The sequence below is a fragment of the Pseudopodoces humilis genome, chromosome 23 (genome assembly GCF_049639895.1).
Source record: "Pseudopodoces humilis isolate 2021_Gansu_Grassland_sample_001 chromosome 23, ASM4963989v1, whole genome shotgun sequence".
Lineage (NCBI taxonomy): Eukaryota > Metazoa > Chordata > Aves > Passeriformes > Paridae > Pseudopodoces > Pseudopodoces humilis.
Genome location: NC_142222.1, coordinates 7,205,049 through 7,216,880, shown reverse-complemented (window position 1 = coordinate 7,216,880; position 11,832 = coordinate 7,205,049). Strand labels below are relative to the sequence as shown.

The window sequence follows — 11,832 nt, the reverse complement described above, 5'->3', positions numbered from 1 at the left end:
GTTGCACCCCCAGACACCCTGTGATGGGTGTTGTTGACCTGCTGTTGTTCATGGTTTTGCTTTAGGTGCTGCCTTCGGGGCTCTTGTACAAGCCAGCAGCAGCATTTCACCTCTCCCACTGCGGGTGCCTGGGATGGGAGCAGGGAGGCTGGAGGGTGGTGCCCACCCCAAGCACCGGGCAGGGCACCTGCAGTCCCCAGCCAAAGCTTGGACACCTCTACCAGCCAGAGAGCAGCAGCCCCAGGCAGAGGGTAAGGCAGGAAAAGCAGCATTTGCACAGCAGAGCTGGGGGATGCCCAAAACAAACCATAATAAACCATCCCGTTGGGGTTCCTGCCGCAGAGCCGGGACCCTGCCGGGAGCGATGGAGCACAAGCACAAATCTGAGAAACCTCACCCTGCCTCCTGCCCCGGGGGATGCTGCAGGGGACAGGTTTGTGCTCAGTGCATGTAACCTGTTCTGATTGTTCAAGGATTGCCTTCCACGGCTGAGATCCAGCCCCAGCGCCTTCCCGGGAAACCCTGCCAGCTCATAAACCACTTTTAATCTCTCAAGAAGTTCCTTTGTGCAGCCTTTTGTCAACAGGGCCTGTCCCATTGCTATAGCTACGGCCCCTTTGCTGCCGGACACACCTGTTTGTTTTTCCAGCTCCTTTTTGTTGCGCTCAGATTTCTCTGTCCCCTAAATAAAAATCCCGAGAAAAGCCCTGCCCTGGTCCTGTGCCCTCCTCGCCCTTGCTGATTAAGGAAACACTTTTCTCCCCTGGGATCAGTTTTCTGCAGGCAGTGGGCTCAAAGCAAGCTGCTCAGCCCCTTGGCATGGCTTTGTTTTCTGGTTATTACCCTTAAAATTACAGTGTGGAGCAGGGCTGGGGATGGTGTTGTTTGCAGCCAGGTCCCCAGGTGAAGCAGATTCCTTGGAAAGGGTCAGGAAAGGTGATGTCCCCATGGTCCCACAGCAGAGATTTTGGAGATCATGGGGTTTTCTCATTGCATGCTTCTCTCCTCAGAGCTCTCCCAAATTAGTGCTTTTGGGATATCAACCTCATGTGTCCTCTTGGGCAGCTGGAAGTGCCCCTGGGTTCAGCATGGTGTGCAGGAAGGAGAAAGCCTTTCTGGAGAAAGGTTTTTCCCCTGAAGGACTCTGCTTTCCCTGGCACCAGGAGTCTTCCCAAGGGTTTGCACTGCCTTTACTTGAGAAAGGAAAATATTCCACATTCATGAGTTGTGGTTGTCGTGCTCCCAGAAAAAAAAACCACCCAGAGATGGAAACTATCCAGGGGAAATTTCGTTTGCAAGGTGTTTTTCCTGCACCAGGTTTGGATGGCGATGGGTTTCAAGAGCAATTCCGTGAGCAAAGAGGGTTTATTGTGGGGTGACTTGACCACAGGAATCCTGCTTTTGTCTTCCCACGTTTCACTTCTTCCCCTTCCAGATGTAGCTGAGGTTTGATCCCACCACCAACACCGTAGGATCCACTCTTTCTGCCTCCCTGCTCTGCTCCTCGGCACGGCTGAGTCGCGCTCTCGGCTGCCGCTGACTCAGAGCCTCACCAACATCGGTGGGACACGGGGAAAGCTCTGGAGCCAGGCACAGAAAAGCCACCCCCTGCTCAATCCCCCCTGGCCAGAGCCCCAGAGCTTCCCCTGGCACCCACAGTGATGCTGACAAAGAGCAGAGCAACACCTCGGCATGCACAGCTCCAGCCAGGCACAGACACATGGTGCTGGTGGAAAGGATGGGGCAAGGAGCACTTCCCAGGATTTGGCCCTACTATTGTGCAACAAAATAATTAAATGAGATCTCTTTATTTCATGTTTTTACTCCTTATTGTCCCGCTGCTTTGGTATAGCTTCTAAATATTTAATGCGTTGGAAATTGTATTTCTGATTAATGGGATGTATTTGGTGCGTGGTGCGTGGGTTATAGTTTTAAAAGGAAAAAAAAAAAGGATGACTTAGTGCTCTTTAATGCTTTTAATAAAGCAAGGCTGGGTTTGGCAACACCACTAAGGCCTTGCACCTCACTGGCCCCCGTGCTGGGCAGTCCCCATGCACACTCTGACCCCTGGCACCGGGTTCCAGCTGTCAGGTCTCGCCTGAAATTCAAGATATAACACGAGTCATGTCCCCAGTTCCAGCTCCGTGGACACAGTTTGCAGTGATGCTGCACATCTGGAGCAGAGGCACATCTGCAGGCAGGAAGGGCAGGGGAACAGCTGCAGGATTCCAGAGATGTCCCTGCTCTTCCCCTGCTCATCGTCCCACGGGCGGACAAAACCGAGCTGCTGCTGGGTGGAAAATGAGCTTTTTCAGGAGAAATGGGTCAGGAGCAGCTGGACGTTCCGGGAACCCGGGGGGTGCAGGAGCCGTGTGTGGCGGCAGCTGCCCTGAGCATGGTGCCATTTCTCTTGGAGGAAAACATCCACTTCTGTTATTTAAGATTTCCAGCAGTGGAAAATTCACAGCAGCCACCGGCTGGGGAGCCAGGCGCTAATTGGCGGAACTTGTAGGAAGAGTGTCCCTCCAGCTCTTTTCCATTGGAAAATCCAAAAGCTCTCTCCAACTGTTGATTCCTTGTAAAAACTAAAGCAAAACATGCTGGGTGGGGAAGTAGGGGTTAGGGAAGATCTTGAAAATGTTGGAGCAGCCCTTTTCACTCCGTCAGTACAAATATTTACATTTTTTTATTGTAAAGTTACTCTTGTTTGGAAATAATTTGTTTTATTTTGCACTCTGTTACCAGCTTTGACAAATCACAAAGAAAACAAAGTGACTTTGCAAAAATATGATGTTTTGGCTAAAGAAGAACAACTGGTTTTATTCCCTAATTTTTCCTGGGAACATTGACACTTTGGGGCTTTTCCAGCTTGGAAATCTCAGAGCGAGCTCTCATCCCTGTTTCTCCAGCTATATCATAGAATAATAATTCTTAAAGGGTTAATAAATCTTATAATAATTTTTTAATCCATCCTGTACCGCCTGGTTCTGGGGACTGGAGCCATCTGCAACACTTCCTATTGCCGTGCTCAATCCCACCCGGAGCATCTGCTGGGACTGGGTAAATCAATTAGCAACCATTAACAAACGAGTGCTGCAGGTCACACCTTGAGATCATGCAAATAGCATTTGAAAAGAAAATCTCCTCCTATTGCAAACCCATGCCTGGCTGGCTGAGCACAGGTGTGTTTTCTCCCTGTAACATCTCTCCAGGTGTGTGAATCGCTCCAGGTGTTTTCCCAGCGCTGCAGGGGATGGAGTGGTTCAGGTAATTAATGCTGGGAATACAACCACAGCTAATGAGGCCAGGGGAGAGCTGGGGAATCACATCCCTGCCTATGGTGGGATGTGCAGCGTTTCTTGTGTGAGATCACTCTGTTTCCAGCAGGTCCAGAATCACCTCCCACCCTGCATCTCCTGCTTTCAGCTCTCCAGGTGAGGCAGGCTTGCTGGAGCCCTGGTTCAGGCTTTCTGTTGTGCCCCCTTGACTGCCATGGGACACCCTCTTGTCCTGGTCCCTGGTGTGAGCTGGGTACCAGTGTCTGGACAGAATGGGCACCTCTTCAGCACTGTTTTTTGGGATGCTCCAGGGAAGGGGCTCAGCAAAGCCTGGGGGAGGCTGCTGGGGGTCACTGCTGTGCCTTGGCAGTGCTGGAGGGTCTTGGCTCACACAGGGCTCCATGTGCTGCCTGTTCCCTGTTCTCCTCTGGCACATCCTCTCCCTCAATCACTTCCTTCCTCCCATCCCGTTTTTCCAGCAGCGCTTCTGCTGCTGTCTCCTGTCCCAGCAGCTGTTTCATAGCACCGGCTATTTTGACTACTCAGTTAACTATTTATCCAGATGGAGCAGCTCTGCTGTCATGCTCCTGGCGTGTTTTTTCCATATACAAATCCTGTGTCAGAGCGGAGGCGACAAATCCCAACTATCTCTGTGAGGTGTCAGGGCCGTTTGCTTTGGCCACATTCAGCATCCCCAGCTCCCAGCCCTTCTCCAGCCCCTTTTGGACCAAATCTGGGGGTTTTGTCCTCCCTCTCCCTGCTCTTCCCCTCACACAGGTCCCACTACTGGACCTCACCCCGGCCCAGCTGCAGTCAGAACTGGCTGCCTTTATTTTCCTAACACTTAATTTTAATCAAATGCAAATCCCGAACGCTTTGCAAACCCGGTGAGCTGTGCAGATGTCAATTGCTCTGGCTGGGGATTCTATTTGCTGCCCTGGGAAGGAGTCCCTGACCCTGCTGGGAGCGGTGGGGAGGGCTGGCCCCATGGCCATTCCTGGCTCTGCCCTCCATCGAGGACACACAGGGTCCCCAGCCCCCAGTGAAGGAGCTCAGGGAGGATTTTGGGACCTGTGCATCCCCACCAGGGCCCAAATGCTTCACTGGGGCTTTGAAGCTGGATCTCTGCAGCCCCAGTTAGGGCACAAACCCACTGCAGAGCTCAGCTCCCAAAAATGCTGCTTTTTCTCCCTTTTCTGTTGCTGGATGAGGACTCTTGGCTTTTCCCCAGCAGGGTGGTGTGATCACCTCTGTAGCCCTCACAGCTCCCCATCCCCACTAGGGATGAGAAATAGCTTCATCTGAACAACTCCTTGAGCAAATTCTTCTGAGGATTTTCACCTCCATCCACCCCTCCAGCTGGACTGAGGACTCCCCCAGGTGCCAAACCTGTGGCAGATCCCAGCAGAGCAGAGGGTGGGTGCTCTTACCCCTACAATCCCCTGGAACACACCAGAGGCCCAGTTTGGCTGCTCAGCAGCATTTGCATTGAAAATCCCAACTTTGAAATGCAAAAAGTGATGTAATGGAAGCAATTGCATCAAGGAGTTTACAGAAAAGCCTAAATATTTATTTAGAAACATTGTGTTTTTCCTATGCTCTTGTATTTCCTATTTGTTTCCTTTCCTCCATCCTGGGCTAGGGATGAGCATAGGCTGCCCCAGCTTAGCCACACTGGAAGGGACCTTTTTCACCATCTTACAGCAAAACTAGCTGAAATTCAGCAAAACATTCCAAAACTCTCTCCTCCAACATTTCTTTCTCTTCCAGCTCTTTTCTTTGCAGAGAGCCTGAAGTTTCCAGGCGCTCTTGTCACTCGGTGCGTGAAAGGAAAGTTGGCAGCTCTCCAGCCTATTGTCACAGCCCCCTATGAAACTCAAGGATTCCAGCTACATTTCCTCCCCGCTGACCTTATCGAGGTTCTGCATGTTTTTGGCATTTCTTCATGCACTTGCAGGGTGCAAAACACCAGGCACCTCACCCCGAGGTGCCTCCAGCCCCTTGTCAGGATGCATCGCCTGTGTGAGGGTGTTTTAATGAAGAGAAATTACTCCCAGCGCAATTTATTTAGTAAATTCCCTGTTGTTCTGGTCATGACTTGTCAAAGTTTGCTGAAGGGCTCCAGCTTATTTGTAGCTGATGGGTGGGTTCTGAAGGCTTTGGGGTGCATCACTGAATCCTGGGACTTCAAGTACCCCATCCCATTCACAGGGCTGAGATTTTATGTCCAGAACGTGTCCATGAGTGATGTAAGAGTGCAGTCAGGTGGGAAATGTTTATTTTCAGTCTGTGCTGGTTGCAGGACACGCTGCCACCCTTGGCTGCTGCCAGCCCAGCTCGGTGGGTTGTACCCAGAGCAGGAGGGAGCAGCCCTGCTGTGTTTCTGTGGAACACAAGTGCACCCTTGGCCAGCAGCCACCGAGCAGCAGCACGAGGGTGTTTGGCTTCCTCAAGCTGCCTGGCCATGGAGATAAGCAGTGGAGCAGGAAGTGTCTCGCTCCACGCCAGGATGGAGGAGCTTTGGCTTGGGCTGGGAGCTGAAGGGCAGCCCCTGAGTCCCTCAGCAGTGGTGGGGATATCCCTGGGGTTTGTTTCATGCTTTCCTGAGAGGTGCCCTGCTGGGAACAGTCCCAGTGTGGCTATGGTGGGATTGCAGGAGGTGGGGCAGCACCTGCCAACACCCCCACCCTGCAGCCACGTAACCATCCTGGCCCTGACCCTGCAGGTAACACAAACATTGTGGCACGAGCACCCCAGGGTCAGGTTCACACTCACCCCAGAAAGGCAAGTTGCAGCTGATAAGGGGAAATGAGTTCAAACTGGAAGAGGAGAGATTTAGATTGGGTATTAGGAATAAATTCTTCCCTGTGAGGGTGGTGAGGCACCAGCACAAGCTGCCCAGAGAAGCTGTGGCTGCCCCTGGAAGTGTCCAAGGCCAGGTTGGATGGGACTTGGAGCACCTGGCATGGTGGAAGGCGCCCCTGCACTTGGGAGAGTTGGAATGAGATGATCTTTAAGGTGCATTCCAAGCCAAATCATTCCATGACTGCACAAAGTCTCCCATTTCCCCAGGGAATGCAGCACTGCTCTGACCAGACGCAGAAATGAGGACACCTCCATATGCTCGACATCCACAGCATCACTGTAAGAGCCAATCTGCTGAGGAAAGGCAGATTTTGCACAAGTATTCAGGGATCTGCCAAATGTGGGGCACAGCAAACCTCTCTGCCCCAGTGATTGTGTCAGAGCAGGATGCTGCACCCTCCCCTGAGCCAGTGCTGGGAGCTGCATCCAGCACGGCCACTGAGGTTTGTGGCGGGCTGTGCTTTGCCAACAGCAATTAGCAAACAGCCCTGCCCATGGTGCACAAGAAGGATTCCAATCTGGCTCCAGAAGAGCAAATCGACCCAAAGTTATCTTCACAAACCAAGCCTGGAAATGCAGGAAGAATTCCCGCACCCTCTGCCAACAGCGTCTGCCCTCCTCCATGCCGGGGATAATTGCTCCATCCACCAGCAAGCTGCTCCTGGCAGGGCTTGGTTGGGACACACTGTTCCAGGGACTGCCTGCTTCCCTGGGGCTGGGAGTGCTGGCACAGCCAGCAGGTGTTTGCTGCCTGCTGTCTCCTGGGATTTACCTCTGGAGCAGGGCAGGCAGGGAGTGGGATCAGTCTGGGCTTGCAAAACAACAGCTCTTGCCTAAAGACCCTGATATTTTACAGAATCCTAGAGTCCCAGGCTGGAAGGAACCTTAAGGATCATCTGGTCCAACCTTTCTTGGCAAAAGCACAGTCTAGACGAGATGGCCCAGCATCACATCCAGCCAAATCTTAAGAGTCCAACGTTGGGGAAACCACCACTTCCCTGGGGAAATTATTCCAATGGCTGATTGTTCTCATTGTGAAAAATTTTCCTCTTGTGTCCAACTGGAATCTCCCCAGGAATAACTTGTACCCAGTGCAGGGTGTGATTTTTTCCTAAAGGGTTCTCGCACACAAGCTTTTCCTGGAGGGAGGAAAAAGAAAATAAGCAGAGTAAAAAGAAAATGCTTGGAGTAATAAAATAGGGGTTCACATAGGGTTGAGCATCAGCAAACCAGCATGTCCTCCAACAGCAGATCTTATCCTCTATGTTTTTTTAATGCAGTGAATACAGGAGAGAGCAATGGTTTGGCTCAGCACAGCCAGAATGATTCCAGCTGTGCCTGGGATTGGGTCCGTGGTGAGCTCGAGGAGAGGGACCAGACTCCTCCTAGTCACTAGCAGATCATTCAGGAGTTTTATTTCTTTATTGGTGATTAATGGCAGTGTTTCATTTCTAATGGAAGGAAATAGGGAGGAAATGGTTTCTTGCCTTCATTTGTCAGGGATTTGTTTAAAGGCGCTCGCATTCCCTGGAAATAGGTCAGGGTTGTGTATTTCCAGGGATGAGAAGCTGGTCAGGCTGAGACTGGATCTCAGATGTTTGGATGATGGAGGACTCCAGGCTTTCCTGTGTGAGGCTGTTCCCCTCTCCTTCCCCATCCCTGTCCCCTCGGCCCTGCTCCAGGGACACCCTGTGTCCTGCTGCTGCTGGATGGAATGAGGGGGTTTGAAGTTCCCAGCTGAAGCAGCCTCTGGCTGCACAGAAGATCAGCAGTTAATTGGGTGGAAATGCATTTTCCAGGACTCTGCTGCAGGCACAGTGAGCTGTGTAAGGAGGGTGCATCAGCCCAGGGAGCTGTGTGCCTCCCTGAGGGGTTTTGGAGCAGGCAGTCATGGAATCATTGATTCCTAGATTTATGTAGGTTAGAAAAGCCCTCTGAGATCAGAGTCCAACCATTCCCCCAGCACTGCCAAGGCCACCCATGTCCCCAAGTGCCACATCCACAAGTCTTTTCAAACCCTCCAGGGATGGTGACTCCACCACCTCCCCAGGCAGACCATTCCTGTACTTTATCACCCTTTCTGTAAAAAACTTTTTCCTGATATCCAACCTAAATTTCCCTTGGTGCAGCTTGAGGCTGTGTCCTCTCATTCTGTCAGTTGTTGCCTTTTGAGTGTTTTTTTTTTCCAGTGGAGTAAATGTATTGCCCACAGCTCCCCGAGAAAAGCAGGGCCTAGGAGGCACCACCGGGCCAGCCCCATGGGCAGAAGATGACAAAGCCACTGTCCCAAGTCCTTGCCAGAGCAGAAAAGCTGAGGTGGAGTCGCTGCCACTGGAATGTTTGCCTTGTGCCGTGACTTGTGTGCTGGCCACGTGGTGGGATGCAGTGGGAAGCTGTAGAAGGGTTTAATGGGGCTTCACCCCTCATTGCTGCCCTGGCATTGTGCTCAGTGGTGCACTGGGGAAGAGTTCCAGAGGTAAATAAGAATGTCTGGTGTTTCATAAATGCCAGGTTCTGGTCAGTTTGTGCATTGAGGTTGAGATGTTTCCATGTTTTCCATGAGTTGAGAGCTCAGGGCTGAGCAAACCCAGGGCACTGGCTCACTTGAGGTGACTCTTGCCACCATCCCAAGCCCCTCAGCAGACACACTTTGATGTCCTGGAGACCTACAGGAGCCAAAGGTGTTATTGATAATCTGAGCCATTAAAAAAATTAATTTGTGCGCTGAAAGGACTCAGCCTTTGGCAAAGTTACTCATGTTCCTCTTCAGCTGAAATAACACCATTCCATTCCTGGTGGCCATCCTTCCCCAGCCCTGCTGTGGGCTCTCAGCCTGGCCAGGCAGTCAGAGCCCGAAAATCCTAGCAACAATGACATTGTTTGCTATATTTGCATCACTTCAGCCTGAGCAGAACCGATGACACACCGTGGAGCTGGCAGCGGAGCCGGGATTGATGCCATCTGCAGAGAGCCGCCTCCACACCGGCTTCAAATCAAATTTTCTGAACTGTTTGGTTTGTGCTTCCCTAGGGCCAGCATTCAGGGTGTCATGGTGGGCACCACAGCACCTGGCCAGGAGCCCAGGGTGGCCCCAGACATGGGGATGCTCTTTGCATCTCTCTGAGCATGGAAGCAGAGATGTCACATCTCGTCCCTTTCCTTGGCACACGTTGTGTGCACAGGCTCCTTCCAGACATCCTGCCCTCCCCACAAGCAGTTCCAGCAGCAAATGTTCTTGTGATTTTTTTTTTCTTCTTTGATTTGATTTTTTAAAAAAATCTTTTTATCCTAGGCTGTTTCTGATGTAGGAGACAAGGGCTCAGCTCTGCTCCATCTTCAGAGAGATGCAGCTGGGTAGCTTGTAAACCCTCTTAGTCTTTATGCACCTGGGGATTCTTGAGTTTTAAATGTCAATTTGGCTCTTTGTATTTTACTTAAAGTGCATTTGGGGACTCATGAGCCTGTGTGATCAGGTTGACTGAGGGGAAAGAGCTTCCAGGGAAGCTGGAAAACAGGCACGTGTCATTTCACAGGGTGGGAGGAAGGAAGCCAAGTCCTACAGTTGCATCCCACCAGTACCAGGAGATGCCCTGCGTGGTCCTTCCTCCAGAGCTGTGAATTTAGGCCTTGAACAAAAATTCAGCCAAACCTTGTTTTTAAAGAAATGCCGGATTCTAAATATATGCATCCTGGGGTTTACATTTGGAGAGCACTTGCTGCATGTCTACAGCTTGAAACTTGGAGTGTAAAAATAGCATAAAAGCCAAGATTGGTGTGAGAGACTCCAGGAGAAGAGGCAGGCACAGCACATGCCAGCTCCCATGGAACCACTTGTCCCCCTCACAGGAGACACGGTGCAGCCCTGCAGTGCTGTGGGGGCTGCAGGTGCCACGAGGATCCTGCACTGGGGGCTGTGGGCAAGGGGACAAGAACAGAAAAAAACCATCTGGGAGGGGAGAATGAAGCACTGAGAGATGAGGTTGGGATCAGCTCTGTTTAATCGCTGGGGTTGTGCTCGGTCGCTGCTGCAACACCACTGGCACAAGGTGAGCCTGAGAATTGCTGACTGCTCCCTGCTGCAGGGAAGGGAAGCTGGGCCAGCCAAGGGAGCACTGCCCTGTCTCTAGGAGGGCTGCTTGTACTTAGAGCATGGTGAAGACTTGCAGATACTACAAATAATCCATGTAGACCAAAACCATGCCGGGCCAGATGAGCAGGCAGTCCTATAAAAAGCCAGCCCCAAAGGAGCTCATTTTCCTTTGACAGTGCCTTTTCTCATTCCCCAGTGCAGGAGCAATGCTGGTCATACCCACTGGACTGCTTTTCCTGCCATTCCCCTTCACAGCTTTGTCCAGGAATAAGAGAAGTGGCTTTGGGAGAAGAGTTATCCCAAGGGGCTCATTTTTTTCCCCTTGTGCCATAGGGTTTATTTTCCTCCACATGCGTGTAGCTGCTGAGCCCAGCACAGCCATGGGTTTATGGGCAGCATTTCCCATGGCCACCACTGGAAGCAGAAGCCATCCTGTGGCACAAACACTTTAGCCTAGTGACATTCTAAAATGTGTTTGGCTTCCCCACCCCACCACGTCCCGTGCCCAGCAGCAGCGCCGCTCAGCATCCTCAGTCGGCAGGGATTTGGGGTTGAGCAGGAGCAGCAGCGACCCAGGGCAATGCAGAAGGTGTTGTTGGCAGTGGGTGTTTCTGCCACGTGGGCTGAGCGTGGGAGAAAGCCTCTGGCTCTGTTTGCGTTGGCAGTGGGGGGACACTTTACGAGAGGGGACATTTTCCGCTCTCGCGGAGAGGGCAGGAGCCAGGAGAAGCCTCCGTGTCCATGCCAGGGCTGAGTCACCCTGGTCGTGGGGAAAGGAGTGTGTGTGTGTGGGGGGGGAATTAGACAGTCAATCATGCTTTCAGCAAGCCTGAAATCATCTGTGATATTTTTATTTCCAGATTCCCGGCTTCGATTTTTGTGGGAAGGTTTTTCCCGACGTCCCGACCGCAGTGACGCCACGCCGAGGGCAGCCCTGGCACGATGGTGCTGGGGGTGGTGAGCGAAGCCTGGCTCCATCCCATCCATCCCAGAGCTCCCCTCATCCCTGCCCCACAAGCTGAGGACTGGGGGCAAATTTCAGCAGTGAATTTGCTTTTCAGCCCCTTGATGGCCCAGAGGAAGGTGGGCACAGCTTCTCCTTGGCTGCCAGCTCTTCCCTTTCACCCATGCACACCTCAGGGGCCCCTTGGAGCCACTGCCATGGCCTGGTGTGCAAATGAGAACACTGTTTTGGGAAAATCTGGGAATAGAAGGAGCCTGCTGGGATGGAGCAGCCAAATGAGCCCCTGCACTTAGGTGAGGAGAGCAAAGCGAGCTGCGCCTCTATAAAAGAAATATTTGTATGAAAAAAATAACAGCTCTTGGTCCTTGGTTTCAGAAGGATGAGATGTGGAATTTCCCCCTAGAGAAGCTGTGGCTGCCCCATCCTTGGAAGTGCCCATGGCCAGGTTTGATGGGGTTTGGAGCAATTTTGTCTAGTGGGAGGTGTCCCTGCCCATGGCAGGGGGATTGGAATTAGGTGGTGTTTAAGGTCCCTTCTTACCCAAAACATTCCATGATTCCCTGACCTCAGGTATGTGTTTTAATCCAAAGCCTCAGTCCCTGGAGCAATGTAAAGAGGAGAATTTCAAAAGGTTG

At 51.9% G+C, this 11,832-nt stretch overlaps 1 long non-coding RNA gene across 1 annotated transcript; it reads left to right on the top strand.

Annotated features, from left to right (window-relative positions):
• Window positions 1-3,312: 3,312 nt before the first annotated feature.
• On the top strand, window positions 3,313-11,413 carry LOC148182642 (uncharacterized). Its single transcript, XR_015774463.1, has 3 exons — window positions 3,313-3,434; window positions 11,094-11,190; window positions 11,295-11,413. It is a non-coding gene; the product is annotated as an uncharacterized LOC148182642 (long non-coding RNA).
• The last annotated feature ends 419 nt before the right edge of the window (window positions 11,414-11,832 follow it).